We start from the raw sequence: 21,115 nt of genomic DNA on the forward strand, positions 1-21,115 counted from the left end.
TTCAATAATAGCTTAAGATCAGAATTGGCTCAGTCTCCCACACTTGTACTTGGTGTTTTTCAAGAATCAGTAGGGATCAGAGCACAGGGGCTGAGGATGTGACTGCAGGACATGCAAGGTTCAGGGCAGGATGGCCAGGGTGCCTTGTGCTCCCATCTAACCCCCTGCTAGAGGCTGTTCTGTCGATCAAGCCACCACACAAGAGACCACAGTCCCTGGTGTCAGGTGCACCAAGCAAACAACCCTCATCAAAATCTCCACTTCCTCCAGCCCTACCCAGACGTGTCCTCGAATTATTCACGAACCAGCTGACAGCTTTGTCTCAGATATCAGGGGCAGCATACTGGAACTTTGCAACTTCTCTGTAATGAGTTTGGCAAACAAGGTAATGGCATGCTTGTCCTGCAGGTTCCATTTGTCTGCGCCTGTCCCCGGCAGGCTGATCCAGCTCTGTTCTCCGAAGCGGCTGCACGCCAGCACCATCCATCTCTTGCTGTCTTCTGGGATGCACAGGCCAGGTTCCTAATAGATGTGGCCTGAACAGATCCCATAGGCACCTGGCAGAGAGAGAGAAGCTGCTGAAGGATGAGTGAGCACTGCCTGTAAATGCTGATCTGTCTGATGTCAAGGGATGGAGGAGCATAAGATCTCCACGGCAAAGACAAAGAGAGAGGAAAGAGAGATGTTAATGTGCTTTGTATTTAATCCCAAAATATTCTTCATCTCTTAAAATAAGAACTGGGAAGGAAGTCCACGCTGCCCAATGGGCAAAGCTTGGCAGGGTTCAGACTTGTACATAGGCAGGATGCAGGAAGGCACGAGCGACAGAATGGCAGAGGTGGCCAGAACAATTCTTCATTAAAACCCAGTGAATTAATGAGTTATCAGGGTCTTTCATATCGATCAGCCCGGAAATGCTATTTGGGTATGCTTGCAAAATGCTTGCATTTAAATTTCTTTTTTACATCTGGGATTTGTGATCAGAGTTCTATTGTCATCATTAGATTTTACAGCTTCAAAATGTTTTTGTTTGTTTGTTTTTAATCTGTTCTTCTTTGCTTCTACTGCTACCAGCAAAACAGAAAACACAACAAAAAAAAACCCAAAGCTTTTCTGAGAATTGAGATTTCAGGACCTTTTGCAAGGAGGGCAGAAAAAATGAACAAGAAATCAACTTTAAAAGGAAAAATATAAATAAAACCAATGAAACAGAAGATGAAAGAAAAAGAAAAGATCTTAATGACTGGAATTAGTCTGATTTCACCTGAACTTTCCCCAAATAGAGAATCTCCCTCAGAAATCAAGCACAGAGCCTTATTTCACATTTTCCACAGTAACCTTTAGAGTTCAAAACACTCATCTGCTCACCCCCCCACATCCCCTCACAGCGCCGTTTGCAAATGACACAAACATTTGACTATGATCTGTGCTCTCCCTAACGCAGCCCAGCCCGTGCCCGCGCCTGCTAACAATTTTCTCTGGAGCAAGTTCAAGCACAATTTGCTCATGCTGGTATCTATCTGTCATCGGATGTGTCAGCCGAATCTCTTTCAGCTCGGATGGGGAGGAAAGAGACAAAAGGTCACCTTCTACATACAGTGTGTTCTCCAGGAGGCACGGAAGAAAAGGAGAAGAACCGAGTTTTCATCTACCTGACAGGAATCAAATGCTTTTTCCCTTCTCCCCTTGCATTTCATTCCACGCTTGCAGCACGTCTCAATGTCTCTAATAGCAGATGGAGATGTTCAGGAGAGATGAAAATCCCTCCTGAGCCACTGGAGAGCCAGGAGGGTTAAAGCACACAGCAGCCCAAAAGGTTGCAACGTGTTCCATCAGCCTTTGGACCCTGACAGTATCTCAGCTCCCATGGCCACAATTAGTAGTTCTGTTTGGTTGATACAGCCACAGTGCTTTCAGGAGCTGTGGGTTCATGGCACTGCCCCAGCTGAAGTCACACCGTGCTGCTTGGACCTCATCCTCCCGTGGGAGTTGCAAGCAAGATGACTTCAAGTGCATTTCTGCACTGACAAGGGGTTAATGTAGAACAATACTCCTTACAGGTGCTCCTGACTGTGTCCTGTCTTTCTGCTGCCTGCAAGCAGGAACACATGGATCTGTGAGCCTGTCCCATTGTGCTGCAATCTGGCACTGCTTCCACCAAGTGTGCCAAGAGGGGATGTGCTCACTGGGGAGAGGGGGATTTCATGGCCAGACACTCCACTCAGGTATGGGCAGCAACCTGCAGCATCTCAACAGTGAGGAACATATGCTCTCAAAAAGGACAGTTTGGGTTGTAAGGACGAGAGATGCCAAGGCATCACCTCTGTTGAAAAAAAATATCCTATCTTTACTGTACTTAGGAATGGAAGGATTTTTGCCTGCTTAAACCCTTGATTTTTTTTTAATTTTTTTTTTTTATTATTAGCATGACTGTATCTGACACAATCAAAAGGGATTCTTGGGAAAAAATATAAAATGGTACATTTATTTTTTTGTGAAAGTCAGCAAGAGCAGGAGATGTATGGGAAGGTAAGGAACAGAAGAGCTTGGAGATTTATTTCCCATTAGAGAGTGGCAGATGGAGAGGAAGGGGGCACAGCAAATAATTTGAGTTGGAGCCAAACTGAGGAAAGGCAAAAATGAAATCAAGACTGGATGAAAGATTTTCAGTGAAATATTCCCCCCCACAACCACCACTAAAAGAAAAAGTTTTCTACAAAACAACATGCTCAGGGACAGCCCCACTTTGCACAAAGTTGTTATTATTTTTCAGTTAGCATTGAGTAACCAACCCAAAAAGGATTAGCACCACCACAAAAAGAAGTCAGGTTGCAGCAGACTTATTTCCATAGAAGACGTGGGTGAAAGCAAAGCCTCATGTGCAATTTTTCCATCAATAAAATCTAATTTTCCAACCATTTTTAAGGCTGAAGTGGAAAAGAGATTTAAGGAAAAACATTCTCAGGAAAAGCAAGCTGGATGCTATTGACAGCAAACCTGCAGAAACTTTCCCCAATCTGATTGCTGTTGTTACCTGGCCATCTCCCAGAGTCCCACCTGAAGGATAACCCTGTCCTAAGAGACAGCCTGCTGTGCCTAACAGGGACAGACTTCTCTTTCAAAAATGCTTCTTTTTTTTTTTTCTTTTTGTCTTTCCCCAATCATATCTCTTCAATTAATAAAAGGTTTTGCCTCTCCCTACAAGCCTTGCCTTGCTCTGACATCCCTCTAGCTATGGACATCCAAAATAGCCTTGCCAATTTTGGAGCACAAAAGTGGTGTACCCAGGCTTGCAGAGGAACACCTCTCAGAGGGACTGTGCACAAAACTGATTTTCATTAGCAGGAGAACAGGCTGACAGCATGGACCCCTTGCTAAGCCCCACTCCAACCACACATTTATTCTGCTGTGCCTCAAACCATGCTGCCCAAGCATCTTGTCCTCCCTTATCACATCCCTGATACTCCTTGTTGCCCTATTAGATCTTTTTGGTGTCACTAAAATAGGAAATATATGGGCAAACACCCACACAAGTGAAATCTGGTAAGACTAATTGGGGAAAAAAAGCATTTCTTCACAAGGTGTTTGTTACCAGCACAACAGCAGTGGGTGCAAGATGGACATTTTGCAGCACATCAGAGTGCAAAGACCTGGGCCCAGACTTTTAGCAGCAGCAAGAGCTGTGATGGAACTGCCTTGTAAGAACCACCTTAAGGTAATGAAAGCAGTGGTAATGCCAAGCTGCCATTTGCCATGCAGCCAAACTAAGCACCTTTCAGTCCTTCATAAATGCATCTTCTGAGCACAAACTTCTCACACTAAAAGAGAGGAAATCATCCTTGCACTTTAGCAAGAGGAATGACTCAGATAGCCCCAGGCAACAAAGATCTGAGCCAATAAAGAACAACAGTATCTGAATGCCTTTGGAAAAGCATTTGCTGATATTTTTTCACATGTAACATTGCTTTAAGCTCCAAAAGACGCATAGGTTTATGGCAAGCTCACTAGGAGGATGTTACTGTGATATTTCTTTCCAGCACATCTTCCTTGCATATTTTAGAGATGTGGGGCCAGCTGGGAGACAGGCTGTCCATGGGAGCCTCCACTTCAGTTCTCTAAGCAAAAAAGGAACCAAAAAATTGAAATATCATAGGGTGAAATCGGGGCCTAAATCCATAGAAAAAAACTCCTGCTGGTTTCCATAGGCTCACACAGATTCTCTTATCACTACTCAAACATCCAGACAGGCTCAGAAAACCTTATCAGGATGGATTATGCTCATGCTGTCCATCATTCTGTCTACAGTTCCATCACCACAGCAGGAGGTCGGGTAAGGGCACAGGTCCTGACAGCAGCTCTGCTCTGACAGGGAAGAGGTTGTGGCCTTTTGACCTTCTCTACTGACTACAAGATCAGGTGAAGGGCTTTCTCGTCTCATCTCCTGCTTACTTGGGATTTCTGACATTTCTTTCAGTATGAAGAGAGCACTGTAAAAAACTGTCTCACGAACATCACATTTTTTAATGAATGCATCCAAACTGATGAGATGGGATGGACAGAACGATTCTCTCCACCCCACACACGAGAGCTCACCTTCCCTGCTCTCTGACACATCTGCATGAGCTGCTGTGGCGTCCGGGGCGCAGGCCTCATCCGTGCCCCTCATCCATCAGCCCCACACTGGAGTGAGACAGCCCGACCTGCTGCTCCTCCCAGCCCAGGGCATCGCTCACCCAGAGCAGCAGCCAGCTGGAAGGTGCCTCAGCCCTCCCTAAGCACCTTGCCCTGCCCTGCTCTCTTCTTTCAAAGACTGCGCGGAGGGGGTAATGAGAAGGCCCAGCAAAGCTTTGAGTCATGCCTGGATGATTCCAAGAGCAGACAAACCATTTCCCAAGGAAACAGTCTCCTGCTTTCCTGACCTGACCCGTGACAGTTGCTCAAGACGGTAAAAACAAGTACTTTCTTCATCAGATAACTCTGTGACATCCACAGGGCCAGCAGTGCAAGTGCAGTTTGTCAAGGCCTTGGGTGCACCACAGACCTGTGGCAGTGCACTGAAGGGACTAAACCAAGCACAGTCCAAAGGAAAATTTACTGTGCCTCATGTCCTAACCTTTGTTGGTGTTAAATGCTGAAGTCATTAGTTGATTTTCATCATCATGACCAGGCAAAACTTACCCAGACTTTCCCTCAGTGGTCATCTACTACTTCAGACACAAAACCATGTAGCACTTACCATGATGGTTGTCCAGTTTACAGGTGTGGAATAACCCTCTGATTCTATACACACTTTCAGTGGAAGCCATTCTGTGTGTCAGCCCAGAAAGCAGGATCTGAAGGTAGCAAATAAGTACAAACAGATCATGGAAAACATAGTACATGTGAGATATTTGCAACTCAAAGCAAGAAGGCTCTATGAAGTCAAGAAAATATCTATTTAAACGAAGAATACTTCAATTTTTTTTCTCCTCTGCAAATGTATGTTTTAATTATGTATTTTTAGAGCTTTATGCTTCCAACATCGGCAGCTATTTTGTACGTTCCAGTATCTTTGCATGCTGTTAAAGTTACATTTGTTCTTTCACTGACAATTAATACCTTATTCCATTAATATTCTTACATTCACTAAATAGGCATAAAATCTCTCATCTTCGCAAAAAAATGTTCTTTTAATGGTCTCTGAAGTTCTGTTGCAGGCAATGTTTTGCAGGTGTACAAGGGAGCTGGGAAACAATTACAGAGAGCTGGGACTGCTGGTGCTCTTTGTCTGGAAGAAAGGAGGATTCCAGCACTCCGTCTGCAGTAACTTGTCTTCCTGAGAAGGAAGAACGTAGCAGGAAAATAACTGAATTTAGTGAGTTATATTGTATCGTGAGTTTTATCCTTAGGAATTTTGTTAGGAACTTGCAATAGAAGCCAAAATACCATGTTCCACCAGTTCACACTGGCCAGTGTGAGCCTTAAACTTTTGCCTGTAGGTTTCACCCATCTGTAAGGCTGATTTCACAGAGCTGTACACATCTGGGGTGTAAGCAGTGTCTCTGTGGCACTGTTTTCCAAAGCAGAACTGCAAAATCTAGCTGAGCCTAATCTGCAGAAAGAATTCAGGTTTGAGCACACCAGCAAGGGGCAGAGGTACCTCAGAGCATCACCTACATACAAAACGACTCAGAACCTTCCATGCAAAGAAAGAAGAGGATAAACTCGTGGGGTAAAACGTCACAAGCAAGGATACTACTTAAATCATAGAAATTACAAAAACAGTCTATGTAACCATTTTCTAGTTTAGCAGCTTGTGAGCTAGGAGTACTTAGTGATACAGGGAGAACCAAGTATGCAACCTTACTTCTAGGATGCTGTGCTAACAGAGCCCATTTTGCAAGAGGGGACTTTGGAATTCTATTTAAGAAAAGAGGTGATACTGAAATCAGCTTGTGAAATGCAGCTTAGTATGAGTTTGGCTAAATAGCCTGCTCACTGCCAGTCAGCAGCTTCAGAGGTGTTCCTGCAATGCTTCCTTTGCTTAAGGCTTTCTTAGTTAAGGAAAGATAGAAAAGTGATGAGATCGAGGGGTTTTCATAAAGGAAAACAGACAGGCCTTGCCATGGAAGAGTTAGAATTAGCACGTCAAGATGTCCATACTAGACAATGTCTCTGATAGTTTTTCTGCTGGACTGCATTTGAATGTTTCACATCAAAAGTTCATTGCTAGCACAAGGTAGGACTGACTGGAGGGTGGTATAGTAGCAAAATCCTTACTTGTTCTAATTTCATGGCTAGATTTGTGTAAGAATGAGGACAATTCTGGGAAGCATCAGCACAAATAGGCTTATTTTGTTGTGTTTTTTTTTTTTTTTCTTGAGGCTTAAAACTTGACATATTCAATCAATTCTACCGCTTCTGTTGCATTGTGGATTAGTTAATTGCAGAAGTGAAAATGTGTGCCTGATTTATTATGTATAGAGCTTTGGAAAATTACAAAAAGCAGGAACCTAGACAAGTCATCCAACTCCTCTCTAATGGCCTTTAGCAACAAGGAAATGAGACTAACTGTAGTAAAAATGCAAATAAAAACCACAACATATGAATTCAGGCCTCTGCCTTCATTACAGAATCAATAAGAAATACTTCAGTTCAGGCATTCCAAAAGTTTAAAACCAAAACAGGAGAACAAACTCCTGTTTTTCACATCTGTGCCCCTAGCAGCAAGGAAATGTTGCCAAATTCCTTATCACTTACATGGCCATTTATACCCCCCATCACTCCACACGGGCTCAAGCAGCCTCAGACAACAGTTTAGAGAACGAGCATCCAGAAATTAGAAGTTAGTCTTGTTTGGGAGACAGGAGGATCCTTTCCTAAAGTCTCTTCCATGATGACAGCATGTAATTGTTACGACCTAGAATCATAGAGTCATTTTGAATTGGAAGGGACCTTCAAAGACCATCTGCAGTGCACAGGGACACCCACAGCACCATCAGTGCTCAGAGCTCTATCCAGCCTGACCTTGGGTGTCTACAGGGATGGGGCACCACCACCTCTCAGGGCAATCTGTGCCACTGCCTCATCAACCTCATTGTTGAAAACTTCTTCCTTATATCTAACAAACATCTCCCCTCATTTAGTCTGAAATCACTTCCCCTTGCCCTGTGACAGCAGACCCTGCTAAAGAGTCTCCCTTTCTTTCTTACAGCCCCTCTTTACATACTGGAAGACCTCTATTGAAAGACCTGTTGAACTGAACTTGACCATAAACTGGAGTTTATGACCAGTCCAAAGTGCTCAGTGCTTCCTCCCAAACGTTTCTCTTCCAGGTTCAGTGCCTGTCCTGCTCAAACACAGCAACAAGCCCTGTTCCAAGGGCACTCCCATCACACTACAGAGCGGGGCTGAGCAGCAGCTGCATGAGAAATTCTCTTTGGGAATGTTTCAGACACCAGATCTATTCAGGATAAAACATCAGAACTTGACGAGTTTGACTGTGATACAAGCTGATTTTGAGGAATCCATTACACAGCCATCAGCTTGAGACAACTCTTGGCTTTTAAAGACTGAAGCAATGGCACAGAGGAGAGATCTACATGTAGTTACCTAAGCACAAATCCCCTTCATGGTGAAGCATCTGATAGCATAGTAAGCATAAGTTTAGTGCTAGGAGAATGGAGCTCAGACAAAAACAAAGCTTTCAATCACTGCATGTGCCTCTATGCATCAAATTTCTACACTGCTCTTTGCCAATTAATAGTTTCAGACAAAGCACACTGAGGAGCAGCTTTAAATCTCATAGATTTTGTTTGCTCTCCTGCCCTGATAGACTTCTTAGCATTTTAACACCGGTTTACGTGTCCAAATATTTGCCTGGATAAATAGATTTAGAGTACTTTGAATAAGCTGAGCTTCCTCTCAGGAAGCTGGGAGAATCAAATCAGAAAAGAAATATGTATCTTGGGAAAGATCAACAGCACAACAACAGACAGGAAAATGAATGCAGAAGTTGGCACTAAATTGATCAGTGAGGGTAGAAATGCCCAACCTATACAAAACATGACTAGTCTGTGGAGTCAAATAAAACTTGCCAAAGATGCATTTTCCCAAGCTTTGTCATTGCTAAAACAATTTCTTTCTTAAAAATATGAAATATATGCTTTTACTTCTTTTTAATGTGAAACACATAGTTACACACAGTTAGAAAACCATAATGCTGGAAACACCTCTGGAATCATTGCATATATCTAAGGTGCAAGAAAAACAATATTGCTTACTCTTTTGTTACTGTGCTCTCAACAAAGGAAGAAAAGGAATAAAATAGCATAAGCAAGAGAGGGCTTGAGTTAATTTTGCATATCTCAGGACACAGGGTGTCCTCACATGCTTCAGAAATCCCAGTATAGATATAGCAGGTTACATAGATCAACTGCACGCATACAATTAGGGAAGCAAAAAGTGATATTTCCACCATTAAATATAGGTTGGAGACTCAATAAGGCACAAAGTGAGGGAAATTAGAAGCTTTTAAATTGAAGTTATTATGTGCTGAAACAACTGCCAGAAATTACATGCTAATGTCATTCTCCTGCTTTTATTCCTCTCTGGTTCAGCAGCAATCCACTCTCCTAAGTCTCTTCCTACATCTGCAACTGCTCCTGTCTCACAGATTTGTCACCTCTCTCTCTTTTGACAAGGGACTGTCCCCCAGCAAAACACGTCATCCTCCCCTCAAATACCCCAAGCCCAACAACTTCACCATGGATCCAGCAACCTTCTCTCCCTGCGATATCACAGCATTGAGCCCCTCCAGGACTTCTGTATGTCTGTGCCACAGCCCTGACCGTAATCTGAGACTTTTCTCCTACAGTAAACATCAAGCTAAAAGGATGCGATTAGGCATTCAGGCTTTCTCAGCCTTGCCTTTTGTTTCTGTATATGGGAAGCAGTAAAATTCAACTAAGGATATTGCTTTTTTTTCCCTCCTTCCTGATTTGCTTCGGTTAAAAGTTAACAACAGTCCAATGCTGGCCAAGCGGAAACTCACGGCAACTTCCATTCCTGCCTCTAGGAACACAAAGAAGAATCAAAGAAACAAACTTCCAAAGTGAAAGATTGCCTGGGCACAGGGCTGTTAGCACCTGGGAACTACCCAGAATTAATGATGATGTTCTGTAGCCCACTTAAGCACACTGTGCTCTCCTTAGCTGCACTGTCCCATATCCCCTCTGCAGCCACAGGTAACTCTGGCTCTGCTGTCTCTAAGAAAGGCTGATGTTCACCAGTCTCCAAAATCAGACAGTGGCAGGGGTTTAATCACACTGATAACAATAAGCAGAAAAATGGTATTATTTGAGGTGAAGCGCCTGCGGAGAGAGGAGAAAATTATACAAAGATTTACAGGGAACACAGGACTGAAGCGAAAAGCGGAAAGCCAGAAGTTCTCAGGCAATTATGGGTGACTTTCCTGGCAATCAAGACTTGCAAATCAAGTCCACCTCCTGCCCTGGTGGCTGATTGCCAGGAACAAGTTAATTAACCATCACTAACAAACGCACGTCTAGTCTAGACTTTAACAACTCCACTGACGCTGGCCCCACCGCCTCTTGGCAGCTTCCCTGCCCAACCTCCTGCAATTGCCTGGAAGCCAAATTCATCCTTGGGGAAAGTCTATTTCTTTAGCTTGCACCAGGAACGATCGCAGCCCAGTAAGTATGCCTTGGCAACCTCCCCGCAACCTAAATCATCACATCTTTCTTTTTCTCCTTCCTCTCCTTAATATGAACTATCTTTTCATCTTCCTCCAATCACCTTCACGCCAAACACTTACAGCCAGCATCTCTTCTCTTGCAGCTGATACTTACAAGCATTTATTTTACGTGGTGCTCGCTGAACTTTTTCTAGTTCATGGGTCTTACTTTAAAATTATAATTCACAAAATAGTTCTAATTCTCCAAACGGCGCAGAGCTGAGTGAAATAATTACCTTACTTGTTTTAGGCCTCTGCTGGAGTCCAAAATTATACACTTGGAAAATTACGATTGTTTTATCTTCTTTTTTCTTTTATCTTTTTTTTTTTTTTTCCAGTTCCACAAGATGTGTGAAAGACAGGTTTTTATAAAGGACATAAAACCAGCCAAAACTATAATTATTACAGGCAGAAAAGAATCCAGAGAAAAGATGATTTTATGATTAAGGCATTGAATTAGAAATTCAGAAATTTAGCTTCTCTTTGTAGCTCTGCCAAAATCTCTCTCTCTAACCTTTGCTGAGTGAGTTAACTCCCTTGTGCCTCAAAGAAAACACTTTGCAACTTCCTTGTTTTATGATAGCTGCTGTGAAAACACATTCATTCACCTTTGTGAGATGTTCATATACACCAACAATCAGAAAACCACCAGAATTGGGATGGTTTCAGTCATCTGACTGCGTTTAATCACCTCCTGCCAAAAGCATATTGCATCTCTGATCACAAGCACATGGCATGCATCAGCATCACTCTTGAGAAACAAATGCCACGCTAAAGGAAAAGAAAGACTAAACACACCTATTCCTAACAGAAAACATTTTGCAAAGCAGCACAGCAAATACCTAAATGTAGACGTGAAGCTTAACATCTGCCCATCACTTTGTCCTCAGCACAGGGATCAGCGTAAGTCTCTTATAATTGACCAAAAATGTCAATTCATATTCCACTGGAGTTGTACCAACGCAGGAGCAATTACAGAAACTTCCACGCTTGCATCTTGATAATGAGGGAAAAAAAAAAAAAGAAAAGAAAGAAAGAAAAAAAAAGAAAAAAAAAAGCTACTAAAGATATGCAGCTAATTTTCAAACTAACCTTAAAAACAGGTTGCCAGATGTGCTGGGGCATTCGCTGTGCATGGTTCTGGGCTGCAATGTAGACACTCAACTTTCAGAATGAATTCCATTTAAAAACTCTTAGACTGGGGAGTGAATGAAATGAGGACATGGGACCAGACTGCACCCCATCCGTGTGAAGGGACCCCCAACCCAGCCATGGCAAGCTCATGGGGGTCTCATCTCTTCTCCTCCCAGAGCACCAGGGCCCAGGGATGGTGCTACATCAGCCGATCCTCCCTGTCTTTTTCATTGCTTTAATAAATTAAGCCAAGCAACAATACAGATGAGGGAAAGCAGGACAATGTGGTAAATGTAGCAGAAAGAAATTTGAATTGTAATGAGGAGAGCTAATCAGAAAAAGAATGGACTATAGAAAAAGCACTAATGAGTTTCTAAATAAATTCAAAAGGTTAATATTGTTCTATCTAACAAATACGAGAAGAATCCTAATGTGAAATGAAAGGCTTCAACTACAGTGCCCCCGTGGCCACGTGTTACAGCCACATCCAACCCCACTGCCAACGCCTGGCTGGTCACTGCTGCCCACCACGAGCTGCCTGGGCTTCCAACCAGACTCATGTCTTGGTCTCTTTGTTTCTGTACCTGAAATATCCCAGTCAAAGTCCAATAAGTCAATGGACAGACTCTCCTTGACGTGGAGGGATTGCATCAGGTTTTTGAGGCAGGTTTACGTTAGCATTAACAAACCAGCCATCAGAACGTGGTTTGCAAACTACAAGGGGAGTGCATGTCTGAATGCTGGGTGATGTGGTTTTTCAAGCACGGTTGTATACACTTCTATTACCGTGCAGATTGTCAGGGTGAGGAGAATGCCCTGCAGGTGCACTACAGAAAGGGCAAGTAAATAGAAAAGTTTATAGAAATAAAAAGCTTGATGGGCTTTTTTATTTGTTTGGGTGGGTTTTTTGTTGCTGTTTGTTTGTTTTTAATTTAAGTGATGGCTGTAATTCAAAATGCAATCTAAGACTTTCTATATATAAAATCAAAAGCAAAAATATTCAGAGTTCTTTATGCATTCTATTACAAAACATGGTAAAAATGGTGTGCCAGTCAAAATATGATTTTTTTAAAGCAAGAAAAGCAGCACATTTCAAGAAAAAAAAATCCAATTCCCAGGAAAGTAATAGACTCACAGGCTTTTCATAAGAACAGAAGATCTGCTCAACCATTTTCTTGCTTGAAGGAAGGAAATCGTGCCATTATCATATTTTACTCTGAATACAAAAAAATCTGCCATGACATCATTCTTCAGGGAGAGATCTGTGTGTATTTGTGTACATGGCTGCCCATATGTCTTCTGAACAACAAACAAAACGTGGAGGGAGGAGGCGAGGGAGCAGCACATCCATCTTCTCCCACTTCCACAATGCCAGGAGATGAGTTAGGTGAGATCCCAGCGCCGCATCTCCTCGTTACGATCACACTGCACCCACAGCAATACATCTAACTGCACACACTGCTGCTGGCGTGGTCACATGGATCCTCCACTCCTGAAACTTGCAGAAAACAAAGGAAATTAAGATCTGTACCTTTTATTTTTCAGACATGTGAATCATCCTACAGCCGGTACAACGCTGCTATGCCACAGCTGACCATTCTATGTGCTTTCAAGGGAATTTGCATATTGCTACCCAGCCATTCATCGGCCACAAATAATTTTTGTTCAGTAGGCAGAATGAAGACTTCAGCTTTCTTCTCCTCCTCCTAGAAGGGACAGTAAGCATTTGTCCATCACACCGGGAGTCACCAAAGCACAAACAGGTTTTGACAGAGTGCAAGGCAAAGATTGAAAGCCAAAACCCTTGGATCCAAGTGACCACAGGATTGTCAACAGGTGCAGAGACAAGATAGCCAAGATTATTTGCACATAACCCTTTGAAAGCCAGTGAAAATGCCACTTGACCTCATATCGGTTACATGGAGCTCACCAGAGCCCCTTAACATTTCCAGCCCAAACCATGAGGGAAATAAGATGGAAATTAGTAAACCAACTCATCCTCTTGAATTCAAGGTGGAAGTCACCCAGCTGGATGTTCCTGGCACTGCTCTGTAAATGGTTAAATGCAAAATTATTTTTTGTGACAAGGGGCACTGCAATGAAACAGCTATCTGTGGATAAACAAGACAGTTGCACAGCTCATCATAACCTTAATGATCCTCTCTAAATCATGCAGCCCCATCACCTAGATCTATTGGCCACATTAGCAGACTGCTGAGTGCAGGAAATGTGGAGAGGATCATTTTTAAATGGTTTTACGTTCCGCGCTCATTGGGAACCCTTTGAGATAGAGTCTAAAGCAGATGGTAAAATGGGAAAATTATTCACATTAATTCTTCAGCAGCCTAAAATAAATAAAAAAATAAATGAAGTAATGAAAGCCTCATTCAGTCACGCTTTTGCAACAGTCATAAAAGCTCCAACAGGAAGAAACCAGCACTGTTCTGTTCTTTGCCACAAACCTGCTGCTAGTTAATTGGCTTCAAAGGCACAGGGACATTAATATCCTGTAAAAAAAATAAATGATCTGCTCCATTCTTTGGCTATTGTTCAATGGCCTGATGAAAGAACAAGCTGAAACAGCAAATAAACCTTACTGTATACAGTGTGCTTTGTATCTATTTCAATTTTCCTCCACACACATTTCCTACAGAACAACATCTTTTGCTTGGAGCTCCCCATACCCTCTGGACATTGTTACAGTGAGATTAGTAGTACCCCATTTTACAGACAGAGAAACTGAGGCACTGCTTTCATCCCAAGGGGGAACAGCAAAATCATAATAAGAGCTTATATCTAATCCCATCCCAAGACTAAGTTGTCTTGCCAGTCCCACGGGACGAGCACTTCCACCAAGACCTGGTTTATCACAGCATTGAATGCCCCTGAGCTGAACACACTGTGACCCCTGTGGAATAATTCAGCAGCTCCAGGACTGGTTCTCCCTCACCTACATGAGCCTGAGGACCCGAGAAGCAGCAGCCTGCTCCAGTAGCAGTGGGTTATACAGAACTTTACCTACAGTCTTAAAGACAAGTAGCAAACAAAGAACGCTGCAGCACTGGTAAGATATTTCTGCACAGCAGTAGCACAAAGCTCTGTGGAACTACTGAAAGCAAATGATATTAAAATACTAAAAATGCACTTCTAAAAATCACTAGGATCAAATGTACCTAGTATTAAGAGACAAAGGCCCGAACTTCTCCATAGCTGTTAGAGGAATGTGGTGCAAGCTGTTACATTATTTCATTTCTGATACAAAGTTATTTAAATCCCTATCTGAAAGGTGAATCAAATCTCTTGCCTGCTGTGGCCAAGGGCACTTAGCAATATTTACTACATGGAAATCTCTGGCTTGTTCCTGAAACAACACAGCCCTGTTGCTTTCCAGCTATTTCATTTCCTTTCCAATTTTTGGCATGAGGAGTAGAACGTACTCCTTGTGTACATCCACGTGTAGGATGCTACAGGGCTTACAACAGCTTGTAGCTCTCATCTGCATTCCTCTAAGCTCTGCCCACGGTGCCTGACACACTATTTTAATTGTATCTTCTCTCTAATGCGCTAAGGTGTGCAAAATGAGTTCAGCTCTCACAGCAAGAGCTGCCATCAGCGAGCTGCTGCTGTAGTGCTTTCCTGTCAGGTTAGTGCCAGGCTAAGCAGCCAGCTGTTTTGGAGAATGAACATATGTGGACCTACATCAGCTGGATGCACCGCCCTGCCTCATTTCCCAGAGTCCAGCAACGGAGAGACAAAATTTAACCGCTCTAGAACGATCCATCATCTGGACAGTGGCTCCTCAGCAGCCCAGGCTTATGGACAAGAGGCAACAGCAGCGCCCCGGCTGGGAGCAGCTGCCTCCCATCCTCAAAAAAAAAAAAAATCATTCTTTCCATTTCAGAACATTCCCCAGGGCATCCCTTGGGACTGAGGCTTTCCTGCCTTGCTCCTAAAGTGAGACTGTTTCTGGAGTGGAGGAGATGATGAAAAATGTCTCTGTGCTCCTCTTGTCACTGCTCAGCATCAGCTGAGAGCTTGGAGCCCCGGAAAATGCACAGCTTGGTAAAGGTCGTGATCTGAATGCAGATTATTCATGGATGTGAATTTATCTGATGAATTACTCTAAACATATAATTCAACTGGCTCCACTGAACACGTATAGGATGCGTCTCTGCAGCTACCCTAAATAAAAAGCAAGACATTAAATAAGGACAGTCACTTGTGTGGAAGCATAATGTTTTATTTGCCACAAATATGCTAATTCTTTAATTTTCACACCGTGTGCTAACTAGATATACAACCCGAGCAAGATGCATTTACTTGTAGCTGATTACTAGGTAGCAGACTGCAACTGATATTGTAGGTTTTAGTCCCTTATTCAGTGCTACATTAATTTTTTTTACCTCATTCTGATCACGTGATAATTTTGAATTGTTTACCAACATTTAGGACTGTCACAAGTTGGCAATGGCCCTGCACTACCTACTGGGTACATTTATTGGCAAGTTTGTCAGAAAATGCATCATTCCTTCCTATATCTTCTAAATAAATAGCAAGAGGCAAGAAAGAGCCAGCTATTTCAGTATCTACCCCCATGTCCTGATGAACTTCCTGTCTTCTGGACTTTAGTTCTGTGGATTTAGACAATGAAAAAATTTTGAATTTCAAAGGCTCACTGCAAAATGAGGAGAGCTGGAGCAATGTGTCCACCAGGGTGCAAAGCATCCTCTGAAGCCCAGCGGCTTGTCTCCATGCAAAGCACACCAGCTCGAGCCCCAGGAGATACAGGTAACTCACAGGGACTCATTTCATTTAACGCATCTGTAAAAATCAATAGGTGTACAATTGTACAATCAATAGGTGTACAATCAATAGGTGTACAGAGGTTAGGTTTAGTAAGATTATCACAGTGGAAAGATAATCAAAATAAATGGAAATGCTCACTGGTGTCGTAGGCTCACAGCAAACTCCACAAAGAGTGATCTCCAGAAAGAGAACCTTCTCAAAGGCAGTCAGCACTTAAATGGGATCTAGGAGAGGTGCAGCCAGGCTTCACTCCTTCCAATAGCACAGCTGAATTGCCTTCACCTGTGCACCTGTGGCTGAATCATTGCTTGCCTCAGGTGATCAATCAGAGGTTCAGGCCGTGATCAACAGTTCCCATCCAGCATCCTCTTCTCTTAAGCTTCTCTGGTCCTGCTGTTACCACTATACAACTCCTCATTTTAAAAAGGCTGTTTTCTGTCACTGTGATCTCTCTAAGTACAAGCTCCCATGTGGAGGGACCACAGGTATCATTTCAGTGGGGTCTAGGGAGGTTAGAAACAATTTATTCTGCCCATTGTAGGTAGGCCTAGGCAGAGCTAATCTAATTATACAGGAACTATGGGAATTGTCTCCAAGGAGGAAGGCACAAGGCCGCAGTCCAAGAGGAATAAATTGCAATTCATCCAAGCAAGGAGGCTCAAAGATACAGATCTAGGACTGAAGCATGAATTCCTCTTCAGGGGTACACTTGCACATGGTTAATTATACTGACTGCTCGTTCAGGTAGATGGAAGCGTGTACTTAAAGCTGAGCACACATTTCAGTGCCTTTGGAAGCTGGGACAGCAGGAACATTTCAGCTCGAGTCCTTCTTGGAAATTAGCAGCCTTGGGGAGGTCAGGCCTTGCTTCACAAATTACAGGTACCTCCAAATGCTTTCGGCCACATGTGGTGCTCACACCTCCTGCGGTGTTTTGCCGTGACAAAACAGAGACAGGGAAGTTTGCCACGATGGAGTCTTACTGAGGCAAATTTACTGTCACCCCGCGCTGCTTGGAGCTGTTGATTGCTTTAGTGCTTGTGTACAATGTCAGCACAGACAATTTCAGGAGATGAAGAAAACTGAAAAACTGTTTTGAAAACAAGCACAACTTTTTGCATCTCCTGAAAAGTTCAAGAGCATTGTTGTTTCAGGACAAATTTTCAATTTAATTCTTATCTTATCCGAACGCCCAATCTCTTTTGTCATCAGTTATTTTCCAAGGCACTGAACAAGAGAGCTCTGCACTTACATTTAAAAGGCATGGCAATGGCATGGAGCACTTCAGCTCGCCTCCTGCAGAGATAAGCCCGCAGCAGGCAGCCTCCAGACTTGGGGATGTTCAAATCCAGAACATGTCAGGGTGAAGTCCCAGAACTCTGAAAGTATCAGCAGCATATAACAGTATGAGGAACATTTCTCTCTTGTTCTCTTCACCATCTCATCCTATTTCTCCAGTCAGCTCACAGGCAAGACAAGCAACACAAGCAGGACTTAAGCCAGGCACATTTCTTGGCCACGTCCAATCTATGAAGCTCATCAGTAAAAGCTTAATGTAATTCTCCCTTTGAAAAATGCACATCTATTAAATGGAAGCTGATCAGAAGAAAGGGTCACTTTCATATCTGGGGGTGTTTATTTATTTATTTATTTACAAAAGGGCAGAAAAATGTATTTAAAGCTCAAATTAAAAATGCTTAAAGCTAGATGAACTATTAAAAAGAAGTCAGGACAACAATGACTTTGTTCAAGTAAAGCAAATAAATTAACTGATTAGCAAAAGTGTCTGAATTCAAGTTATTCCTTCTGATTCAAAATCTTACACGCTTTCCTGGGAGAAGAATTGTTTCTCATACTACTTTACCAATTCAGATACTGTCACCATACTTTATAATCCCTTTTTGAGAACACTTCTCCAATTCTTAAGTAAATGATTTGTTTTCTTCCCCCACCCCCCTTCAAAATCTTTTTGTTTTCCCCTGGAGTGTCATATATACTCTTTGTTGAAAGAACAAAATGGATTCAATGGACTTTAGAAAGGAAAACAAGAGAAAGAAAAGCATAAGCTTTTTCATTAAGCCAAAGAAGAACCTACTCAGCTTCATTTCTGCAGCCAAGTCCTTCAAAATGGGGGGTGTTTTCCTTATGCAGACATCAAAAGTTGATCAAGGACACTGAGACAATCCAGGGGACACCTGGGACTTGGTGGGCACAACCTCCTGCTTTCCATAGGAACCTCAGAATGACAAGCCAGCCTGGTTCTGGATAACATGGGTTTGGAACAAAACATCCACTGTGGCAGTGAAGGCAGGTCTATGGCAGGCTTAATACTCAGCAGGACATGTTATACCAAAGAGTGTACATATGGGAAACAAACGACAAGCAGAAAAGAAGAAACTGCTTCAGACAGCATCTTCATTCAACCAGCAGAAAATCAGCTGCTCAGCAATGGGCTCTGGTTTATTTGTTAAAACAGGCAGCCCAAACCTGGGGGATTTAATAACAACACCATGAGCAAGGCAATAGATGCCTCCAGCACAGGTACTTTCAGCTTTGCTTTAATATAGGGAAAGGGAAGGAGGAAGGAAACAAATGCAATGGGAAGGAGTGGAGCAGCAGAACAAGATGACAGCACAGTGACAGGAAACAATTTATAACTTACTCGAGAGCCTTTTCCAAGTCATCTGTTCTGCAGCACAAACAGCAGTGGAGGTTTGTTCGGCTATATTGTACACAGACACACAGCATACACATATTCAAAGCTGTTTGTAACCACCTCACTCATCCTAAGCTGCAAGATGGTTTCATTGAGCCACATCTGCTCTGATTTGTTGCCGTGCTTAATGTTGAACAGAAAAATTCGGAGTATTATGACAAACTGAAGAGGGAAACCTGATTGAATTCCATGGAAACTTCTCTAACAATACATGAGTGTGACTTGGGATTCATGATTTTTTGTGCAATATGCTAAAGCCAGAAATATTAATCCCAAAGATATCCTTTTACCATAAACTATTCTCTGCCAGCTTATGAGAAAAAGCCCGGTGCCACAGGCCAATAAACTCTGGCCACTAGAGCAATAGAGAGGCAAACCACAGTGCTGTCCTCTCTCAGGTCTCTGTATGAACCCCAGCACTTAAATACAGGATTTGACTATTAGAGCGTCCCTTTGGATCTCATTAGCCACAATGGTTTGGGCAGGGACAAGAAGGTTCTCAGAAGCCTTGCAAGACCTACTTGGCATCTCTGAGCTTGTGCTTTGAGCTGGGTCACAGCCTGCATCTGTGAAAACATTTGCTGTTGCTCTCACATCCTTACTGCAAACAGAGTTTGCCTGGCAGCAGTGCCAGCCCCTGCTAGTCATCTGTGTTCAGAACTGTTTCTTACTCAGGTTGTTAACTAGCAATACTTCACCCATACAGAAACTGAGAGCGCTCAGTTAAGGAGAAAAACTTAAAGGAAAAAGTAGTATGGGAATGACTTGTAGAAGTATATGGGAATGACTTTTTAAATTTACACCCACAAAATCACAGAATAATTACCCAGGCCTTCTGTTTGCACAGTAATTACAATGCAACAGTTTAAGGAGGAGGAGAAGAGTCTCACCCATCAGCGTGGTTGGTTTCTAGCCACCTCCCTCTTACACTCCCTCTGTTCCTGTACAGCAGAGGGGATCCATCAGCCCCATGTCTCCTCTTGGCCTTGGCCCTGCTCCAGTTCTGTGTGCTGCCAGAATGGGCTGTGGTGGCCCTGGGTCCCCTCCTGAAACATACTGGGGCATAACAGCAGCTGCCACAATGCAGGCAGCTCAGGTGCCTTCAGGTGGCCAAGCAGTGCCATAAGCAGAGCCACCACAAGCATGGGGCTCCCAAAACACAACCCAAGCAGAGCCCAAACAACTACCACCTTTCTAAATTCTAATTAAATCCATCAGAAAAACACAGTGTGAGGAAGAACCGTTCGGCACAAAGTGATAGAATGCCTATTTATAGCTCACACTGCACTCACTGAGCTTGCTGCACGAGCTGCTTGCATGTGAGAGCTCTGCTCAGAGGCTATGCTGGGAGAGGGCATCTCCTCTTCATCCTCCCAAACAGCCCCCCATACCCAGCCATCTCAAGAAAACTTACTGCATTCCTCAGATCCACATTTTTCACACAATAAACCCTCATTGGCTTTCTAGCTCCTCCTGCCCGCACAAGAGGAATCCCCTTAGTTCTCCTTTTGGGGCTGGAGAACTGTCACACCAGCTCAGCCAGGCCCGAGGAGGTGGGACCTTCCCCTTGTCAGCAGATGAGAGTTTCAAAGCCTGCAGGTGACCATAGCAGACCGCTGCCAGCCTCTTTTAAAACACCAATGCAAACTTCCAGCTTGAGGCATTAAAATTTAATTACCAGGGACAGCTGGATCTGGGCAAGGGTCTGACTCTGAGGACCTGAATAAAAAAAAAACCTTCATTCAGCAGCAAGCTGTCCGGCACTGAGGAAATGGACTCAAGCCAAATGTTATTCATACATCTTAAGGTCTTAGAGATTTTACTCCAGCAGGCTTGGCCAGCCAAGCAGCCAAATGCAGGCTTGCTGCCTGCAGTACAAATGCCTAGGGACCCACTTTTCCCATCTCCACGCTTTCTGGGAGGGAGCCAAGTCCTGACACATGGGTAACCTTCATTTTAGGGGACACAGGTGGCAGTGGGACAGGAGGACACACACACTGCTTCAGTGTGCTGCTGGAGCATCCTGCACCCCACAACCACAGCTTACAGTGAATGTGCAGGTGACAGATTTTGTATTTTCAGTTGGAAATGAAATTCAATCTCACACAAATAATTATATTTGTTTTCCCTTCAGCTTTCAGTCAGGCATAGCTAGCTACTGAGAAAGCCAAATACTCATCAAATTTGTTTTTCCTCTACTTTTCAATGCCAAAGTTGTATTTTTT

General features: G+C 43.2%; 1 protein-coding gene across 21 annotated transcripts in view; it reads right to left on the reverse strand.

Moving 5' to 3' along the window:
• LOC116235146 (uncharacterized) overlaps positions 1-21,115 on the reverse strand; it is a 98,921-nt gene that overhangs the window by 16,354 nt on the left and 61,452 nt on the right. For 13 of the 21 annotated variants that reach the window (XR_016471896.1, XR_016471900.1, XR_016471892.1 and 10 more), the window contains 4 exons: positions 17,427-17,553; positions 12,504-12,866; positions 5,237-5,333; positions 277-557 (listed from right to left, as the gene is read on the reverse strand). The gene's annotated coding sequence lies outside the window, so the exon portion shown is untranslated. Of the gene's footprint in view, positions 1-276; positions 558-5,236; positions 5,334-11,076; positions 11,215-12,503; positions 12,867-14,882; positions 15,551-16,044; positions 16,190-16,312; positions 17,316-17,426; positions 17,554-21,115 lie in introns of those variants that run through there. The other 8 variants (XR_016471895.1, XR_016471899.1, XR_016471894.1 and 5 more) reach the window with 6 other exon arrangements.

Source organism: Phasianus colchicus, chromosome 17 (assembly GCF_987193195.1).
Source record: "Phasianus colchicus chromosome 17, bPhaCol1.hap1.1, whole genome shotgun sequence".
Taxonomy (NCBI): Eukaryota; Metazoa; Chordata; class Aves; order Galliformes; family Phasianidae; genus Phasianus; species Phasianus colchicus.